Source organism: Oryctolagus cuniculus, chromosome 4 (assembly GCF_964237555.1).
Source record: "Oryctolagus cuniculus chromosome 4, mOryCun1.1, whole genome shotgun sequence".
NCBI classification, from domain to species: Eukaryota; Metazoa; Chordata; class Mammalia; order Lagomorpha; family Leporidae; genus Oryctolagus; species Oryctolagus cuniculus.
In genome coordinates, this window is record NC_091435.1 from 113,581,823 (window position 1) to 113,604,110 (window position 22,288).

Here is a 22,288-nt window from a genome sequence, read left to right on the forward strand (position 1 = left end):
TCCCTCTTTATAGAAACTTCCTGTTTGGCTCTCGATCCCACACTCTCTTCTCATAATTAATGAATATTCTGAGGGGAAAGTTAGGCAGACAGGAAAATGGAGAACATCTCAGTGAACTTCATTTTAAACCATACTTGCTTTAGTAATTTCTGAAGTATTTTTCATATTTTTGAAATATTTTTTTCATTTCTCTTTAATGAATATTCATTAAGTACAAACTGTTTCATCATGCAGAAGGTGATACTCTCTATTACTAACATAAAATGTAATTTTTTTATATTTTGCTTATTTCATCAGTACTTTTGGCTTATTGAAGAAATTGATAAACTATGGTTTATTTTTTTTTTTCCTATTTGTCTGTGGATGGATACTTGGATTGGAACATAACCATACAATTCATATGGAACACAAAAGATAAACCAGATTTCAGAAAAGAACAGAGATGTATCATACATTTTGACTTCAAAATAGCTGATAACATTAGAGTGATCAAAACAGTTTGTTCTGGAATAAAGACAGATACATAGATCAACAGAATAAAATGAAGAACCAAGAAATAAATCCATGACTTTGAAAAGAGTAACATGAATGCACAATGGGAAAGAATAACCTCTTCAACAAACAGTGTTCAGAAAACTGGATATACAAATATACGCAAATAAAATTGGACCCTTATATTAACCACACAGAAAAATAAACTCAGAATGAATTAAAGACCTTGACTTTAATATATCTAGAAAAAATAGCCTCCATAAAAAAGGGGGAAACTTTTCTTGTCATCAGTATTGACAATTATTTTTTTCTTATATAAAAGCAAAAACAGTCAACATTAGTAAAATAGACAAGTGGACCAACATCAAGCTAAAACCTTTTTTCACAGCAAAGGAAGCAATCAACAGAATGTAAAGGCAACCAAAATAGTTGGTGAAAGTATTTGGTGAATAATATATAAATATATAACACACTATAAGGAGTTAATTTCTAAATTCCATTAGCAACTTCTATAATTGAAAAGCAGAAAGAATGAATAACATAATTAACACATGCATAAAGGAGTGTGCAGACATTTCTTCAAAGAAGACCTAAGAATAGACAAAAGGTAAATGCAATGATGCTCAACATCACTAATCACCATTTTTCAGGAAGAAAATAATATATATAATGTTCCTAAATCAGATTCTCAAAAGTAACATAACAAAGAATAGGAGAATACATAATCATATTGAAATATATGTACAAAATATTAAAATACAGTTTAAAGTTTGCAAGATAGGATAATTTGCCTGTGAAAATTAGGTACAAATACATGCATAGGAAATAAAATGTACCACAAGTATTAAAAGTGGTTTTCTCTGGTTGAATTTAGCCTTTTTTGTTTTTGCTTACATGTAGTCTTCAATTTCTGTGCAGTAAGAGCCAAAACAATATGAGTTTTCAAATGTGTTAAGATTAGCAACCATTAGCAAAGAAATCTGGTTGTAAATTAATAATAACAAACACAGGTTGCTGATCCTCATATCAGTAACTTGAAAGTCTCATTCCACTGCTAACTATGCTATTTATCTTCTGCAGATATAAAACACTCTCTCCCTCATGGTTTTGTGTTTAGCATTTACTAGATTTGTTCTTCTTATTTTATTAAATCATGCTTCACTACCCAGAAACATCTTTATCTTTCAAGTCTTCTCAGTATCTGGACTCTAATAAATCCTTAATATGTGTTGTTTGCCTCAGTGGAGAAATGAAGGTGCCATTCTTTCAACAACTGGATATCGATACATAGGTGGAATTGAGTTGACAGAGAAGAGTGAAAAGGACATTTCAGAGCAAGAGAAAACTTGAGTCATTTAGGATTGATGCTTAATATTCAAGCCACAGGGAATAGAAGGACTTTTTTTAGGAGAATCTGTGTGAAGAAAAAAATTTGAAGAAGAGTTTGATATAGGGAATAGAGGCCAAAAAGAAAGCATGGAATTCCAGAAAAATTTGGGCATATCTGAAATGCCCTCTCTGACTGGTAAACATCATTGAGAAAAGAAAAATGTGAGTAACCTTCTTTGGAAATAATTCAAGGCAAAATGAGTCATTTTCTCACATTCCAACTTTAAATCCCATGGGTTTATATCGTTAACTTTCAGGTTTTTAACAGGTCTTTTTTTATATCTGGCAGTGTTTTTAGTATCTCATATATTACAAACAGCTAATATCCATCTATACATACATATACCCACACATTCTCTCCCTCCACACAAACACATAAGCCTTGTTATGTGGCAGAAGGCAATTTCATTTAATGATGGCAATGATGGATTGTTACATATTTTCCATCGATTGCTTCAATACCTGCTCATAATCCTACAATATTAAAAAGAATCCCTTAACATTTACTCTCGATGCTCTTTAGAAAGCAAATATATTTCTGCTCCTGAATAAAACACTGAATCTTAAAGATTTAGATAAATTACATTGACTGCTGCCAATGGTGTCCCCTGCAGTGAATTAAAAAACACATTTAGCGTGAAAACAAGGACCAGATGTTATTTTTACAGTCATTGTTCAAATTGCTCCAGTGAGCTGCATTTTCCCTAGTGCTCTTTTGACTTCTCATAGAGAGCATGACTTATGGGGTTTTTATGTCTATGAAAGGATAGACAAGGCAGCACTGGTGATGATAATTTACCTCATAATTATATTGTGAACTATCTTTTTCAGGTTAAGCAAAGCAACAAACTACAAAGATCCAGCCTACTTGGGAGCCCTAGATTAGCAACATTCTTTCCCTAACACTATGGCACAGAGCCATGAGTATTTGCTTGACATATTAGCAAAGAGAGAATCCTTGCATCGTGCTGCTTTACATTCCATTACATTCCATTTAGGCTAAGTGATGAGACAGAGAAGTCTCAGGGAAACCCATTCCATCTCTTTAAGGTTAATCTAGGATATGTTAAAGAGCAAAGAGTGTCTGAATGGAGCAGAATGGAGAATCTGATGAACATTTCTCTGTAACACCAAAGTAGCACAGACAGATGGTATTAAGCTGTTATGTATAGTGTGACCTAAATAGTCACACCTTTACCACGTAAAGCTGGTCTTGGAACATCAATGAGCATGGATAGAGAAAGACTTTCAATTAATATTTAATAAGTAAAGGATTTAAAAATGATTTTTTTTAGAATCTTCTGATTGTTAGACATGAAGTAGATTGTTTCATGAAAAATTAGAAGATAAAATAGTTAATGAAAAGAACCTGCAGAGTATTCTTTAGATTTAGATACACTAGGAATTGAATTATAATTCTGCCATCTACTTGCTGCTGGACTTCAGAAGCTGGTTGATTCCAGAAATCTCCAAGTTTTATTTTCTCATTTATAAGCTTTGTGTAAAAACACATTCCTTGTAGGAGTGTTGTGAGGATGGACGAAGGGACATCCTATTGCAATCTAAATAAACGTGTCTCTTGGTGTTTGCCTATTTTCTTCCTCTCAAAACAATCTTTTGATAAGAGCTTCTCCCCACTGTTTCCTTTGGTGGAATATCTGTTGCTTGCCTGTGAGGCAGCCCCGACTGCTCCAGAGAGGTTGTGCTCACTCCTTCTGAACTTCTAGCATCCTCAGTGTAGGAACATTGCTGGACTATGTAGTCCTGGGGGTCAGGAGCTGTTAGAACTTTACTCTCATTTTCTCCAGAGCCAAACACAATGTCTCCCTCACAGTGGGTGCTTCTTATGCATTGCGCCCTGATTGATTGATGACTGATGAAATAAATGAAGTGTTCATCTAAAACATTAGTAGTTCAAAAGGTTCTCATATATATTTTTGCAAGGTAGGGGAGATTTTTTTTTTTTTAATTCTAAAGACTAGCAGTTGTTACTAGCTTTTGAGTACCTAGCATGTAATGAGTGGATCATATAATATATACACATTTTATACACACACATGGATGTATATAACACAATTTTCAAAGCTAAATATTATTATCTTCTGATTACAGATGAATGCTTAGAGCAATTACTTGCAATTAATGTACACTAATAACCATGCTATATCTCAAAACCCATGTCTTCCTTTCACATTCCTAACTGAAATGAAAACTTCAAAAGATGCTGTGATTTGATTTAGGACACTAATTCAAGAACAGAACAAAAACTAGAACTTCGTTCTCCTTAAAAGCAAGCAATCAATAGATGAAAGAATGAAGAGAGTGAACAGCTTCCATTTTTACTCTAACCTGGAAGGACAACCTGGAGGCACACAATACAGAAAGCTAATGACCTGCCAGGAGAACACATTCCCAGAGATCTATATCCCTACCAATGAATGTGGTTCACAATGTACATTGTTTAGGCTTGGTCCTACTCCAAAAAGTAAAGTTCTTTGAACTAAATATAGGAAAAATAGAGAATCAGCCTCAAATTCCTCATTACTCAAGACACAGATGGAGGAGCGGTCATGAGATTTTCAGAGGCCTTTCCAGGGGCTAATTAGTTCTGAATTTGCGCTGTGGTGCTGTGAGCCAAGAGCAAACATTCATTCCTACCAAGATGCATACACTGAGGAAGGACAACCACACCATCTTTTGCTTAGATGGTTGCAATAGCCTCCAAGCATGGTGTTCTGCTGCCGGTACTCTTGCCGTTTTAGAATCATTTTCCCACAGGAAGCCAGAGTGTTATTTTAGCATTGTAAGTAATTAGATGCTGTCAGTCTTTCTACTTAAATTCTCCAAGGGCTTCCTTTTGTACACAATATCTTGTTTAACATCCCTGCATATTCTTTATTGTGCTTCTCTCTTCAGACTCCTAACTCGCTAGTCTAGAGTCAAGATTTTCTCATGTTGCAGATATAGCATCTGTGATTGTCTTCATCTAGAAGATTCTTCTACACTTCAGCTGGCTCATCTTCCTTGATATCTCAACTTGAGTAGTTGGAAGACTACTATGGAAGACCTTTTCTGATTTTTTTTTTTCAAAATAGGAATTTGCTCATTTTATTCTCATGTAGAACTGCACAATTTGTTTCCTAGCATTTATAAACATGTGCAATAATATTTATTTCACACTCTACTTTCCTTAGAGCTTCCTTTTAACTGAAAATCTAAAAGCAAACCAAAATACTAAGTAACTATTTTATGATAAATCAGTAATTCAATAAAGCAATATCCTGGAATAAGGAAAGATTTTGTTTACATGAGGTTTGCTTTTCTAGATTTTTGATAGAGCTATTAAAATCACCAAGAGCCAGGCTGAATTGACATCAATGTACATCTTTTCATCTCCTTTCTAAGTATCTAATGTCACAGCAACAAGGCTAAAGGATATAGAGAGCCATTTTTAAAAGTTGATTAAGGCCATAATAAAACTGCAATTTATTTCATCAACAAAGTGATGCCCCAATAGGCATTATTTAGCAGTTCTAAACCCAGTAAAACACCAGAAATTTATCAAAGGGATTCAAACATCATGCTAAAAAAAAGATGAATGAAACAGAACACAACATCAAAATTGAAAAATTATTTTGCAGGATTTCATTTTATTTACTCATTGATGAAGCTGTAAACCAAACATGCATTTTGTCCTATTTTCTATATGTCCCCTGAGTATTTTTTAGCACACTGGAAGTATTGTTCACTGAATATATACAAAGATATCATTTGTCCTTAACATCTATTAACTAATTTAACATGTTCAACAACATATTAAGCTTTGATGTATTTTCTCATGTGTTAAAGTGGTCTCAGAGAACATATAGTTTCACAAATTTTGATTTATAAAGCTAGCATTTCCTCCCTGGACCAAATGTCCTCAAATACCATGATTTCTTCATTTTATTTCTTTAGTAAATCTCATGTTGAAATATAAGTTATTATCACTAACTTCAAAATATAATGGGGTGATTTGTGCAGCAGCCTGTTAAGCCATTGCTTATAATACCACCATCCCATAAAAGTACCAGTTCAAGTCCCAGATGTCCCATTTACCATCCAGCTCCATGCTAATGCACCTGGGAAAGCAGCAGAGGATGGCTTGAGTTCATGGGCCCCCTTCCACTCACATGGGGTACTCACATGGAGTTCCAGTCTCCTGACTTTAGCTTGACCCAGCCCTGGCGATTGAAGCCATTAGGGGAGTGAATCAGAAGATGGAAAATGTCTCTCTGTCTCTCTCCTTCTCTATATAACTCTGTATTAAATTTAAATAAATAAATCTTTAAAAAAAGAAGTATGTGTATATATATATGAGAATTTATTGTTTTTTGAGGAAAATTTGAGCAGACATAAAAATTGTGCATATTTACTGGGCATCATGTGATGATTGCATGCATGTATATATTGCATGAAGTTAATTCAATCTGGGTAAATAGATCTGCTTTGTGACATTGTCTCTTTCTTAATAAGAAGTGGAGAATGTATACTTCATCCTATTATGCAATCATTTATCAAACAAATGTTAACAGAAAACAACTAAATTGGTGATATATAATAGAGATGCATGCCACAATAGGCTTAAAATGCTTGCAATTTACTAGAACACATTCAATCTTCTATAAGAAGGCAAAATAGCACTTAGCACATGGATTTGCAAATCACGTCCTATGAGAATACTTTTAAAAATTCATGGAAAAGTGGAATGAAAGAGAAATGTATTTTAGTGAAAAAATTTAAAATCTATAACATATAGCTTTTTGAAATAACCTTGGCCATACTAGCAGACTTTGGTTAAGCACTAGTTTAAGGAAACTGCTTGGCCCAAAATCTGATCCCCTTGCTTTTCTCATATGGTTACACTTTTAATTTTTTATTTTAGTATCTAATTAGGTTTTTTTAAACAGATTCAATGTGCTTTGTAGATACGATTGTAAGGACATAATGATATTCCCTTTCTCCCTTTCTTTCTCTTCCTCTCCCTCACCCACACTCCACCCTTCTCTCTCTCTCTCTCTCTCTCTCTCTCTCTGTCTTAGTTGAGCACATGCTCAGTCGGACTTACCCCTAAGGGTAGAGTTAGAAACATGACAGGGAATTCCAATTCAATCCCATCAAGGTTGCATGTACCAATGCCATCTCACTAGTCAAAGTGATCAGTTTCAGTTCATAATTGATCATAATGATAGGATTAAGAATCAAAGGGATCATATAAACAAGACTAGTGTCTGCTAATACTAACTGATAGAATTAAAAGGAGAGAACAGTACAACATGGGAAGCAGGATACACAGCAGACTCATAGAATGGCAGATGTCCTAAACAGCACTCTGGCCTCAGAATCAGCCCTTAAGGCATTCGGATCTGGCTGAAGAGCCTATGAGAGTATTTTAGGTATGGAAAGCCAAGACACTCTGGCAAAAAAAAAAAAAAAAAAAAGACCTAAATGAAAGATCTCTGTGAGTGAGATCCCAGTGGAAAGAACGGGCCATCAAAGAAGGAGGTACCTTTCTCTGAAGGGAGAAGAGAACTTCCACTTTGACTATGACCTTGTCTAAATAAGATCGGAGTTGGTGAGCTCAAGAGGCTTCCATTGCCTTGGCAACTCATGAAGAGAGCTTCACGTGACTACTGATGCCATAAATAAGAGTGTGAATTGTTAAATCAACAACGGGAGTCACTGTGCACTTACTTTCCATGTAGGATCTCTGTGTTTAATGTGTTGTACTATGTGAATTAACGATATAACTAGTACTCAGACAGTACTTTGTGTGTCTTTGTGGGTGCAATCTGTTGAAATCTTTACTTAGTATACACTAAATTGATCTTTTGTGTATAAAGAAAATTGAAAATGAATCTTGATGTGAATGGGATGGGAGAGGGAGTGGGAGATGGGATGGTTGTGGGTGGGAAGATGGTTATGGGGGGAAAAAGCCGCTATAATCCAAACGTTGTACTTTGGAAATTTATATTTATTAAATAAAAGTTAAAAAGGAAATAAAATATGAAATTATATAATTAAAATAAAATAAATTAATTTATAAAAACATCTCTGATGTTCTCTAATATTTGATGTTATTGGGTCTTTCATTAGATAGGTAAGATTGGTTAAATAACTGATCCTTGGTGATCAACTCAACTCAACTCAACATTTGGCCTCCTTTTTGTTCAGTTTCCAATCTCCAGAAGCAGAAGAGCAGGGCTGAAAGTCCAACTTTCTAAGCAACTACTGGTTCCCTGGATAAATAATTCTCACTGTGAGGCTGTCTTTGAGCTTTATCCATCAAGTTCTCATTAGGCTAAAATAAAAGACTCTACTTCAGAAATTCCAAGGGAGCTGTGTGACAGGAAATGAGAACAGAGAACAAACATATATAGCTATGTGTGATAAAATCACCAGGTGATTTCTCTATTGCTTCAGAGTTCTTAGGGCCTAAACCTGGAGCCTGGGTCCATTGCTCAATGAGTTTATGCCTAATGGAAGGACAAATGAGATGTAATTTGAGGAATAAAGTACAACATGCATTACCGGAGGTAGATAATTTATATATTTTTCAAGTTCCCATGATTAAAATAGTAAGTAAATGTTCAGCAATATATGTATATATATAATATTTATTTAGTAATTTGGAGAAAGAAGCTGAATCCAGCCTGCACCAGGGCAAAGAATTAACAGGAAGGCATGTGAAAAAGTGGATAGAGTGACTAGGAACCTCTCTTTCAAGAATATGACTGGAAAGGAAGGAGAGAGTGGTAGCTAGAGAGGCGCAATCACAGCTGAAAAGGGAATCATTAACCCAAACCATGGGAGTGAAAAAGACAATGTCAGTTAGTTTTGAACAAAATGTTTATTTTGAAAATTTTCAGAAGTTAGTTCACTTCAAGATTAACACTTCGATTAAAGGAGTACTTAGACTCCAAATGAGTGGTTTATTCTGAGATTAATTTTGTTAAACCTTACTTCATTTTGACATCAACATGAACTGAAATATCATGCCTTTGGTTTCTTTCTGTGAGAATATAATTGGAGATTTCTTTTTTCGTAGAAATCTGGGAACTCCTATGATCATGTCAATAAGTTACCTGACACAAACTTTGGTATTATAGCAATCAATAAATATTTTTCTAGTGTCTATCTCCATCCTTGAATCTCACTGATAAAATAGACTAAACTGATCATCTTTTTTTTTTCTTTTTTTTCTTTCTTTTTGATAGGCAGAGTTAGACAGTGAGAGAAAGAGAGACAGAGAGAAAGGTCTTCTTTTTTCCGTTGGTTCACCCCCACAATGACCACTATGGCCCACGCTTTGCGGCCGGTGCGCTTCACCAATCTGAAGCCAGGAGCCAGGTGCCTCCTCCTGGTCTCCCATGCAGGTGCAGGGCCCAAGGACCTGGGCCATCCTCCACTTCACTCCCGGGCCACAGCAGAGAGCTGGACTGGAAGAGGAGCAACCGGGACAGAACCCGGCGCCCCCACCGGGACTAGAACCCCGGATGCTGGTGCCGCAGGAGGAGGATTAGCCTAGTGAGCTGCTGTGCCAGCCCTGATCATCTCTAAAGTGTATAAATTTTATTATTTTATTTTCAAAGTATGCCTAAGTACAAAAGAAGGTATCAGTGATAATAGAAGCAAATTAAAATAATTCACCTGTAGGAGCAGGAGAGGCTCCCACTATATCTGCTGATTTGGGATTGTTGATTGGAATTCACTGTGATCTACATCCTATTTCTACAAACACTAAGCATTTGTGAGTTAATGAATAGAAAAATACTGGTTATGTTTATGCCAATTATTTTATCTTCTATGTTATATATAAGGTTTAATCCTGGGCCATCATTATTGTACAATATGTTTATCAACTAACAGACACATGTGCATTCATTTATAAGAAATTAAAATTATGAGTTTCTCCAAGAAATATGTAATTAGTAGTTACCTCTGCTGTGAGAATACTACCCATAGTTCTAAGTCAACATGCAATATATTATTATTTTTGAACTTTCACTTTTCTATATGTTATTACAAGCATCTTGCATACCAGATCAGTGATGGTCACTGTGTATTATTATAAAGTTAATGCATCGTAGGATCATTCTGATTTGTGCTGTACATCATCCTAGGCAGAATTGTAAGCTTTGTGCTTGCAGCTGCTCTCAATCTGTCATCATAAATGATAAATGAGCAAGGGAGTCTTATTTTCTAATGTACATTATTGTCACTACAGGAATGCAAGACCAGCATATCTTGGCTTACACACAAGACCCTTTATAAAAATAAGAACTTTATTAAAAAAAAAACAAGGAATCTTACACTTCTAACTAAATAAGTAATAGTCTAAATATGTTAAAGGTTTGAATCAATAACATTGTAAATTAAGATAAAACTATATTTTTCTATATACATATGAATTTAATTATTTCAATTATTTTTATTTCTAATATTCTTGGTCCTTGAACTAGAACTGGTGTAATTTTTCAAGTAAATGCTTTTGAACATTTGTCAGCAAATGTGAAATACATAAATATTGGATGACAATTCCCCATAGTTCTACATCTCTGCATGCCGTATGAATTAGATGTTAATTTCTATTTGTTCTCATCTATTTTTTTAAGGATTTTTGTTTAGTGGAAGATAAAGATGTCTTCTTCCAGAGCCAATTACAGATTTGGCTACAGTTTTGGGATAAAGAGATATTGTCTCTCTCCAAAGCAAATGTTAGGGATGCGTGTTGCCAACAATGTCTCCCTCTGGAGCACAGGGCAAGTACGTTACTGCCTATTATAAAAATTAGGGATTTCCTAAGCTCTGGAGTCCTTTCTTTTGATTCAATTCACTGAGTGTACAAAGATATTGTTGAATCTATCAGTATTGTTCCTGAGGATAAACAGATATAAAAAGATGGAAATATATTGAAGTTCATGCTGTTTGTTGTGCCATGAGGATTTAATTTCTTATTTTTGAACTGGACTCTCATTTGTTATGACAGTTTTTTGCAATGAAATTTAATTAGGTGAACTTATTAGTATACAGGTGGGATAAAATCAAAACACTTCATAGTTTCTGACAAAAAGTGTCAGAAAATAAAAAGTGTTCTGAGGATTTTAATGGAAAATTTTTTTTTCTTAAGAAATCAAATGCAACAAAGACAAATAAGTGAAATATATACTGATTTATGCTTACTTTAGTCCATTGATTATATAAAAATGTATTTGCCAATAAGTTTGTGTGATATAAATGTTATATGGCTAATACAGAAACAGCATCAACATTATCATGAGTGGATTAGAAAATGTTAAAATATTTATTTAGAAGCAAGAACTAGCATGCATGCATATGTGTATATAGAATTAATTAATGTTAGCAATTGCTGTTTCAAAGACATGCAAACAATGCTTAGAATTGATGTTGGTAAATAAATTATCTTTAAGTTTACATGCAGAGAAATTCATTCCGGGTGCTTTTGAAATGAAGTTAACCAGAGTAGGTCTTAGTCTAGGGATCTGAAATTCCATATCATCATTTTATTTTAATGAACTAATTGTGCTTTCCTTAAGAATGGTTATAATGACTTAATTGGCATTTTATATAATACACCGCTTTGTTCATTGACCCATTATTTACTTGTACCTTCTTCCAATCTCACTTTCCTATTTTCAGTGGGTTCTAAATTTTATTCTAGTAATTCCACTGTCCTTATGTAAGCATGAATTTCAACAAGCCATGGCAATTCTATTTCCCTTGCAAATACTCTATCTATGCTCTGTCTAGAAATGGTAATTTGATAAAATATTATTTTATTTTTTAAATATTTATTTGAGAGAGAGGGAGACACACACATACAGAGAGAGAGAGAGAGAGAGAGATATTTTTATCCAGTGGTTCACTACCCAAATGGATGCAAAAGCAAGGGGTGGGCCAGACTAAAAGCAGATGCCTGGAGGTTTATCTAGGTCTGCTATGTGGGTCCAGAGGCCCAAGTTCCTGGGCCATCTTCCACTGCTTTCTCAGGCACATTATCAGGGAGCTGGATCACAATTGGACCAGCTGGGACTCAAATGGACCCATATGGGATGCTGGGATCGCAGATGGCTGCTTAATCCACTATGCCATGACACTAGCCCCCATAAATTTTTTATTTATTAGAGGGGGGGAAGGTCTTTCATATGCTGACTCATCTCCCACATGCCTGCAACAGCCAGGGCTGCACCAGTCAGAAGCTGGGAGCTAGGATCTCTACTGACATCTCTCACATGGTTTGCAAGACCCCAAGTACTTTGACCATCATCTGTTGCTTTCCTAGAGTGTATAAGCAGGAAGCTCGATTGGAAACAGAGCAGCCAGGACTAGAACCAACATATTTCAAGCAGATGATTAATCATTGTGCTATGCTGGCACCAGGTAGTCCTCTTTTTATCTCCCCTTATAATCTGAGTTTAATAGGCACAGCAGCTTCAATGGTTGTTGTCTTGAAGATACTATAGCAGTTCCTCCATGAAATCTGTATTGGTTTGTTATAGCTAAAATTTCCTTGTTGTCTAACAAAACCTTTCTAATTACCTTGACTGTCAGCCTTGAGACAAAACATTTGTGAGCGTGAAGAGAGAATATGGAGCATCTATGTTAACTACATCAGAGATGATATGATAAGTGAAGAAGATAAGACAATTAAGAAATAAGTTGATTATTTATATATCAACTTCTGCAAAATCAATTATCCATTACTTAATGTTTATTCTGTGCTAGAATCCAGGTTAGGCAATTATGTGTTATCTCTCTTATTCAGCCAGAGTATTCCTCATTCAAAAAAATATGATTTCATCACCCTTGCTTGGAATCCTCTAATAGCTTCCCACTGAGCTTAGTTTTAAATCAAAGCAATTTTTCATAGCTATAAAGTCTTACATGCCTGGACTGTGTCTAACACTTTGATCTCAACTTCTCCCACATTCTTTCTTGCTCCCTAAACCGCAGTCTCATTGCCCCAAGCTCCAACTTTGAGGATTTTATACTTACTTCTCCTTTTGCAGAAAACTTTTCGCCAAAATTTCTACAGTGTGGAGTTCTCATCATCTAGCTCTCTGTTCAGTTACCATCTCCTCAGGGAGGCCAAGGCCTTTTCTCTTGTCAAGTCTTCTTGTTAAAATTCTTGCATTTAGATCAGAAGTCTCTGCAATTTTTCTTTTGGCACTCACAGTTTCAAAGTCACCTTATTACTCTGGTTAGTAGTTCTGTCTTAATGTATTGGTCTGAGTTAATCTCTTTGCTTTTTTTCCCTGAGTTCAGTTCTGCATGTATCGGGATTTTTCTCAATAGTATTTCTATGTGCTTTTCAGAATATATAATTTCTTCTAAAGTTCCCAGACCATAGTTTAGTTGATAGATCGAATTATGTCTTCCCTCCTTTACTTTTCAATACTAAAGAATGATGAAGAAAGCTTAAATATGATATTGCATATGTAAATATTTTTAACCTTAGAAATATTTTATGATCAAGCTCATAAGACTATATATACACACATATATATGTCTAAGGCTATATGTTTAATATGATTCTATTAAATGTCTCAATAATAAAAACCTTTCCTTCAGACACTCAAAATTAAGTTATTTTATATTTGGACTATGAATTTTACAGTTGTAAAAATATTTTCTCAAATTTTTAACTTTATGGCTAAGGAAAACATGAGAGCATTCTTTACCATTAAATATGAAAAAATTAATTATTTTATTTATATAGAGAGTTCATTTTCATAACAGCTTTGTAATATTCCTTAGAATCCTTGTTTTTTAAGTTTTGTTTTATTAATCACCCTGTTTCTGAGATCCAATAGTTACCTTCATGGTTTATTCTTTGCTTACCAACATATATCCACAAAGAATATATGGAGGAAACCTTTCTAGATGATGCTGGAACTCAACATTCCTTGGCTTTTTCTCACTTGAACACAGTAGGACATGAAATCCTAGAGACAAATTATTCTCTTTCCTTGAGGACTCATGGTTTTCAACAATACATGACAAGCTTTGCAGGTACTAGCTTTTTTCTTTGAATATTTTTAAAGATTTCTCTTTATTCTTAATGGTATAGAAAGCAGTGGATTATTTTAGTTGTGCATCTTTGCTATCACTTGCTAAAATTTCTCAATGTGAAAATTTGTCATTTTCTTCCAAAAAGTGTTGATTTCTTATATCTAATTTCTATATCTTCTCATTCTAGAAGTTATTTACAATTTTAAAACTATTTATTTGAGAGGCAAGACACACACAGAGAGACACACACAAAGACAGAGATGAGAGAAAGAGAGAGAGAGTGATTGAGAGAATCACCATCTACTGTTTCACTCCTCAAACTCTTGCATTGGCATAGAGGAGGAGAGGCAAAGCTGTGACCTTGTGATTCAATCCAGTTTTCCCACATGAGTTACAAAAATCCCATTATTTTAGCTATCACCATTGCTTACCAGAGTCCACATCAGCAGAAAACTGGAATTAGCAGCGAGAGCTGGTTATCAAACTTTGGTACTCTGATGTGGGTCATGGGCATCTTAACCAACATCTTAACTGTTAGGCTAAACACTTGCCCTAAAAGATATTTTTGATAGATGTTCACAATTCTGAACTGATTTTCTGCCTCGTTTTCTTTCTCATTTCTCATTTTTTCTTTAAGTTTGTCAATTTTATCATGTTCTTTCAATTTCACATCAAACAAATTAAGCATCATATTTTAGTTGTCAAGAATTCTCATTTGGATATCTCTTCATTTTTCAAATTATTCATTTACATTTTATTTGAAAGGTGGAAAGACACTGAGAGAGACAGAGACACTCACTAGTTGCTGGTTCACACTCCAAATGCCCACAGCAGCCAAGGCTGGGCCAGTAGGAAGTTAAGTTAAGACGCTGGAACTTCCAATACTTGAATCATCATCTATTAACCTCTCAGGATGCACATTCATAGGAAGCTAGAATTAAAAGTGGAACTAGGATCCAAAACCTAGGCACTCTGACATGGAACGTAGATGTCCATAGCCAAATGGATTTCCAAATACTCACTATTTTTATTTTTAAAAGTAGCCAATTATTATTTTGTAGGTGGATAATATTTTAAAGGAATGTCTCTGAAGATCTTATTTTGAATCCGTCTAAGTTCTTTTTTTTCAGGGTATTTCATTTCCTTTGGGTTCATATTGGTTCTTATTTTTTGAGGATTTTAACATCCTTCAATTTCCTATAATGTGTTTGTTTAACAAGTGTGGCTTTGTTATTTCCACCTGCCTTTGCTGGCCTTTTAAGAAATGTTTGTCTCTACGCTGATTCTATCAGATGGTACCTGTACTTCAGGCAGACACTATTTTCTATCTCCTCCCAGTTAACAAAAGTAGAAGGCTTTCAAGTGGACCTGAAGCTTCTGTCTGTAAGTAAAAGATTTTCATGAAAATTACACTAATTTGGTATAACTGAATTTCTCAGGCTTCAGTCAAGGCTCCTATACTATCTTTAAGAGTGGATTGGATAGAGAAAGCTTTGGGAGGCCACGAAAAAAATGTTAAGAACAGACACCACAGAAATAAAAAGAATCATCAGAAACTACTATAACGAACCGTATGGCAACAAAATGGGAAACCTAGAAGAAATGGGTAGATTCCTGGACACATACAACCCAGTTAAATTAGACAATGAAGACATAAAAAAATCTCAACAGACACATTAACAAAACAGAAATTGAGTCAGTAATAGAGACCCTACCAACAATGAAAATCCAGGACCAGATGTCTTCCCCACTGAATTCTACCATACATTAAAAGAACTAACTTCAATTCTTATCAAGTTATTCAAAACAAAAGAAAAGGAGGGAATCCTCCCAAATTGTTTCTATGAAGAATCACTTTAAAGCATCACTTTAATTCCCAAACCCAGAAAAACAACAGAGAAAGAGAACAACAGATCAATTTCCCTAATGAACATAGGCACAAAAATCCTCAACAAAATTCTGGTGAATCGAATCCAGTAACACATCAGAAAGATCATTCACCTGGATAAGTGAAATTTATCTCTGGTACACAGGGATGGTTCAACATTCAGAAATCAATGTGATACATCACATTAACAAACTGAAGAACAAAAATCATGTGATTATCTCAATAGATGCAGAGAAAGCATTTGATAAAATACAACACCCTTTCATGATGAAAACTAAGCAAATTGGGTTTAGAAGGAACATTCCTCAACACAATCAAGGCAATTTATGACAAACCCCTGGCTAGCATCCTATTGAATGGGGAAAATTTGGAAGCATACCCGCTAGATCTGGAACCAGATACAGATGCCCACTCTCAACATTGCTATTCAATATAGTCCTGGAAGTTTTAGCCAGATGATTGGGCAAGAAAAAGAAATCAAAGAGATTCAGATTGGGAAAAATGAAGTCAAACTATCCCTATTTGAAGGTGACATGATTCTATATAAAGGGGATCTGAAAGACTCCAGCAAGAGACTATCTAAACTCATAGAAGAGTTTGGTAAAGCAGCAGGATATAAAGTCAGTACACAAAAATCGACATCCTTTGTATACACAGACAATGCCACTGCTGAGAAAGAACTTCTAAGATCAATCCCATTCACAATAGCTACAGGAAAATCAAATACCTTAGAATAAATTTAACCAAGAATGTCAAAGATCTCTATGATGAGAAACAAAACATTAAAGAAAGAAAGAAAAGAAGATACAAAGAAAATTTAAAAACTTCCATGTTCATGGATTGGAAGAATCAATATTATTAACATGTCCTTTCTTCTAAAAGCAATTTGCAGATTCAGTGCAATACCAATCAAAATACCAAAGACATTCTTCTCAGATCTAGAAAAAATGATACTGAAATTCATTTGGAAACACCGGATATCTCAAATAGCTAAAGCGATCTTATACAACAAAAACAAAGCTGGATGCATCACAACACCAGATTTCAAGACATACTAAAGGCAGTTGTAATCAAAACAGTGTGATACTGGCACAAAAACAGATGGATAGACCAACAGAACAGAACAGAAACACCAGAAATCAATCCATGCATCTACAACCAACTTATATTTGATCAAGGAGCTAAAATCAATTCCTGGAGTCCTGACAGTCTCTTCAACAAATGGTGCTGGGAAAACTGAATTTCCACATGCATAAGTAAGAAGAAGAACTCCTACCTTACACTTTACAGAAAAATCCATTCAAAATGGATTAAAGACCTAACTCAATGACTTGATACCATCAACTTATTAGAGAGTATTGGGGAAACCGTGCAAGAAACTGGCACAAGAAGAGTTCCTCGAAAAGACCCCAGAGGCACAGGCAATAAAAGCCAAAATTAACAAAAGGAATTATATCAATTGAGAAGCTTCTTTACTGCAAATTAAATAGTCAGGAAAGTGAAGAAGCAGCTGACAGAATGGGAGAAATCATTCGCAAACTATGCAACTGATAAAGGATTATATAAAGAGATCTAGAAACTCAACAATTACAAAACAAACCACCCAGTTAAGAAATGGACGAAGGACTTGGACATTTTTCAAAAAAGGAAATCCAAATGGCCAACAGACACATGGAAAAAAGTGCTCAGGATCACTAACATTCAGGGAAATGCAAAGCAAAACCACAATAAAGTTTCACCTCACCCTAGTTAGAATGGCTTTCATACAGAAATCGAAAAACAAATGCTGGTGAGGAAGTGGGGAAAAATCCATCATTAGTGGGAATGTAAATTGTTAGAACCACTATGGATGACAGTTGGAGCTACTTCAGAAATCTGAATATAGTCCTACCATTTGACCCAAGCAACCCACTCCTGGGAATTTACCCAAGGAAAATGAAATCACCAAATAAAAGAGTTACCTGTACCCCCCATGTTGATTGCAGCTCAATTCACAATAGCTAAGACAGGGAATCAATCTAAATGCCCATCGACTGCAGACTGGATAAAGAAATTATGGGATATATATATACTCTATGAATACTACAAAGCAGTTAAAAAAAAAGAAATCCGGTCATTTGCAGCAAAATGGATGAATCTGGAAAACAAAAACTTAAAAATAAGTGGTGCCAGCATCCCATATGGGCCCCGGGTTCTAGTCCCGGTTGCTCCTCTTCCAATCCAGCTCTCTGCTGTGGCCTGGGAAGGCAGTGGAGGGTGGCCCAGGTGCTTGGGCCCCTGCACCCGCATGGGAGACCAGGAAGAAGCACCTGGCTCCTGGCTTCGGATCGGCACAGCGCCGGCCATTGCAGCCGTTTGGGGGGTGAACCAACGGAAGGAAGACCTTTATCTCTGTCTCTCTCTCTCTCACTGTCTATGACTCTACCTGTTAAATAAATTTAAAAAAGTAAAAAAATAAAAATAGATTACTGGTCAGGTATTTTGTGGAATACCCCTCAACGGAGCTTGGCTGATACTTTTTTCATGGTCAGAACTAGGTTATAGGGGCTGGTGCTGTGGTGCAGTAGGTTAATCCTCTGCCTGCAGTGCTGGCATCCCATATGAGCACCGGTTCTAGTCCCAGCTGCTCCTCTTCCAATCCAGCTCCCTGCTATAGTCTGGGATGGCATTGGAGGATGTTCCAAGTGCTTGGGCCCCTGCACCTGCATGGGAGATCAGGAGGAAGCACCTGGCTCCTGGCTTTGGATCAGCACAGCTTGGGACATTGCAGCCATCTAGGGTGTGAACCAACGGAAGACCTTTCTCTCTGTCTCTTCCTCTCACTGTCTGTAACTCTACCTCTCAAATAAATAAAAATCTTAAAAAAAAAAAAGAACTCAGTTATAGTGTGTGTGTGTATGTGTGTGTGTGTGCATGTATGTATTTTGAGGAAGAACAGAGAGGTGAAGAGCCATTCTCTTCACGTGTCCAGAACACATGCTATGAATGTTACTCACTAGTGATACTAACCTTGATTACCTGGTATAGGTGGTGATTGTCAGGTTTCTCTTTTGTAAAGTTGCTCTACTTTTTCTCTTTTTTAATATAGAAATTTTGGGATCCTCTTATGCATAGTCCTGCCCACTTAAATCTTGAAGAAGTTTGCTCTGTCTCCTTTGGAGCGATTTATCATTTTAAAGATGTCCATCCACTTCCATTTCTACTTTTTATGTCTGTTTTCCCATGCATTATTTTTATTTTTTCTCTTTGGGTACTTTTTAAATTGTCTCCTTAAGTTTATGTATTAGTAGTTTGGCTTTTCTGTTCGTGTAGGCTAGGTTCTTCGTGGTTTATCTTGTTTGTGAACCATGGAGATTCCTAGATAGAAAAACATTATTTTGTTTATACTTTCTTGGTTTCATTTCCTCCTGGGATTTCAATGATATGTATCCCAGATTGCTTGACATTGTTCGACAAGTAATTTTGGATATGCTTCTTTTCAAGACTTTTTTCTCATTTTATGTCAAGTATCTCTATCAAGTATCATTCCAATTTGCTAATACCTTGTTTATTATATCAATATATTCTCAGTTATGGCTAGATAAATTTTCATTCTAGTTATTTTTATCAATTCTAGAATTATTAATGTTTTCGAACTCCTGTGTGTCTCTTGAAATTTCCAATATTTCATTATAAAAAAGTCTTTCTGTGGCATTTTTAAAAATACATTTGTCATACTTATTTTAAAATTCTCATTTCCTAAGTCCACTATTTGTGTATTCTCTGAATCAATGAATATTTACCGATTTCTTATTCATGACTATGTATCATATTTTCTAATTTCTTTGCATGTGTAATAATCTTTGTTGAATATACTAGTTTCAGTTTTGTGATTTCTATATTTTGTTACTTTCCTCTGAAAATTGTGTCTTGTTTTACATGATCTCATTACCTTGAGACTATCTTTCAAGCCTTCTAGTATTGGTCCAGGGTACTTAGTAGTAGTGTTACTGGAACATGAAGAAAATCTGGGTTCTTGTTTCAGATAGAAGAACTTCCATGTGGACAATGACAGCAAGCAAAGTAAGATTTATTTAAGCGAGAAGTCTCCTGCCACAGCAGTTGGGGTTGGGGGAACTCCAAGGGAGGAGTTGCTTGGGAAACTTGCCAGAGCTTGCTTGGTCTTTTATACACAAAGTGGCTATCTAGATTTAGCCAGTAAGGGGAGAAAAGAAGAAGAAGAAGAAGAAAAAAAAAAAAAACAAAAAACCAGCAGCTAACAATCAGATGCTTAGGATAACAACCAATCAGAGATAAGGATAAAATGTGCTGGAATGAGGACTGTGCCACGGCTCACTAGACTAATCCTCCGCCTGCGGCCCTGGCACCCCAGAGTTCTAGTCCTGGTTGGGGAGCCAGATTCTGTCCTGGTTGCTCCTCTTCCAGTCCAGCTCTCTGCTGTGGCCCGGGAGTGCAGTGGAGGATGGCCCAAGTACTTGGACCCTACATGGGAGACCAGGAGGAGGCACCTGGCTCCTGGCTTCGGATCGGCACAGCACGCCAGCCATAGCGGTCATTTAGGGGGTGAACCAATGGAAGGAAGACCTTTCTCTCTGTCTCTCTGTTTCTCACTGTGTAACTCTGCCTGTCAAAAAAAAAATGTTGTGGAATGAGAAGGCCATGCCAAGATGGCCGCTGGCAAGTGAGCATCAGTTACTCTGGAACGGCTTTGGAAACCACCTGGGAAACCACCTGGCAACGGAGCCTGCCTGGCAACAGGCTGTGATTGGTTAGGTCATAAACTGCCCCTTGACTGGATTGGCTGCTTTGGCTATATAAGCTGCTGTACCAACTGAAATAAATGAGTCTGCGGGTTGCTCACTTCTAGCCTGCTTTCACCCGACTCCCGGGGTCTGTGTGGTGACTCTGTGCCTCTTGCGCCCACCATGCTCCTCCTCTCAGAACAAATCCACAGCAACAACAAAACCCACTAGAGGGGTTGGGGATTGGTAAACATGTCTAGCCTGCTTATGATCAGAATAAACTAAATATTGTGATAGGCAGCCTTTGAGAGAAGGCAAGCTTGTCCATTCTTAAAGGGACACTGCCCCCTTGTTTTTTTTTTTAACTTTTATTTAATGAATATAAATTTCCAAAGTACAGCTTATGGATCACAATGGCCTCCTCCCCATAACATCCCTCCCACCTGCAACCCTCCCCTTTCCCACTCCCTCTCCCCTTCCATTCACATCAAGATTCATTTTCATTTCTCTTTATATACAGAAGATCAGTTTAGCATACATTAAGTAAAGATTTCAACAGTTTGCTCCCACACAGAAACATAAAGTGAAAAATACTGTTTGAGTACTATTTATAGCATTAAATCGCAATGTACAGCACACTAAGGACAGAGATCCTACATGAGGAGTAAGTGCACAGTGACTCCTGTTGTTGACTTAACAAATTGACACTCCTGTTTATGGCATCAGTAATCACCCTAGGCTCTTGTCATGAACTGCCAAGGCTATGGAAGCCTTTTGAGTTCACTGACTGATCATATTTAGACAAGGCCATGGTCAAAGTGGAGGTTCTTTCCTCCCTTCAGAGAAAGGTACCTCCTTCTTTGATGACCCATTCTTTCCACTGGGATCTCACTCACAGAGATCTTTCATTTAGGTTTTTTTTTTTTTTCTTGCCACAATGTCTTGGCTTTCCATGCCTGAAATACTCTCATGGGCTTTTCAGCCAGATCCGCATGCCTTAAGGGCTGATTCTGAGGCCAGAGTGCTGTTTAGGACATCTGCCATTCTATGGGTCTGCTGTGTATCTCACTTCCCATGGTGGATCATTCTCTCCCTTTTTGATTCTATCAGCTAGTATTTGCAGACACCATTCTTGTTTATGTGATCCCTTTGGTTCTTAGTCCTATCATTATGATCAGTTGTGAACAGAAATTGATCACTGGAACTAGTGAGATGGCATTGGTACATGCCACCTTGATGTCACTGCCCCTTTTTGACTCTGACCAGGGACTTGACCTATCTTCCTGATTGCCTAACTCCCCATATTGGGACATAATATTTTTCTGGGCAATTTTTTTCATGAAACTGACTCGAATCAGATTGTACGCCTTTTCTAACAATTGTGAGCTACCTACCAATATATCTTCCACCTCTTGTTTTCTCAAGAGCTCCTTGGAGACTTGCTCTATAATGGACATTTCCGTACTGGAGCCCGAGAAGATACACTCAAACATTCAAGAGGTACACTTAACCCTCTGTAATTTCCTCTTAGATTTTTCACCCTCTATTTCTGTACATTCTTGCAGTCATCAATTCTGGACTCTTGATTCCTCAATTCAGTAAATTAGTGATGTCTTGTTCATGTAGTGGTAATGATGTGGGGTAAGTCAGATAACTAGAGTAAGTTCATGAGCTGGGAGCCAAACCTCCCCAGCTACATGGACTC

At 36.3% G+C, this 22,288-nt stretch overlaps 1 pseudogene; it reads right to left on the reverse strand.

The window, feature by feature from the left end:
• LOC127482815 (cAMP-regulated phosphoprotein 19 pseudogene) overlaps positions 1 to 22,040 on the reverse strand; it is a 77,722-nt pseudogene extending 55,682 nt beyond the window's left edge.
• Positions 22,041 to 22,288: the final 248 nt, after the last annotated feature.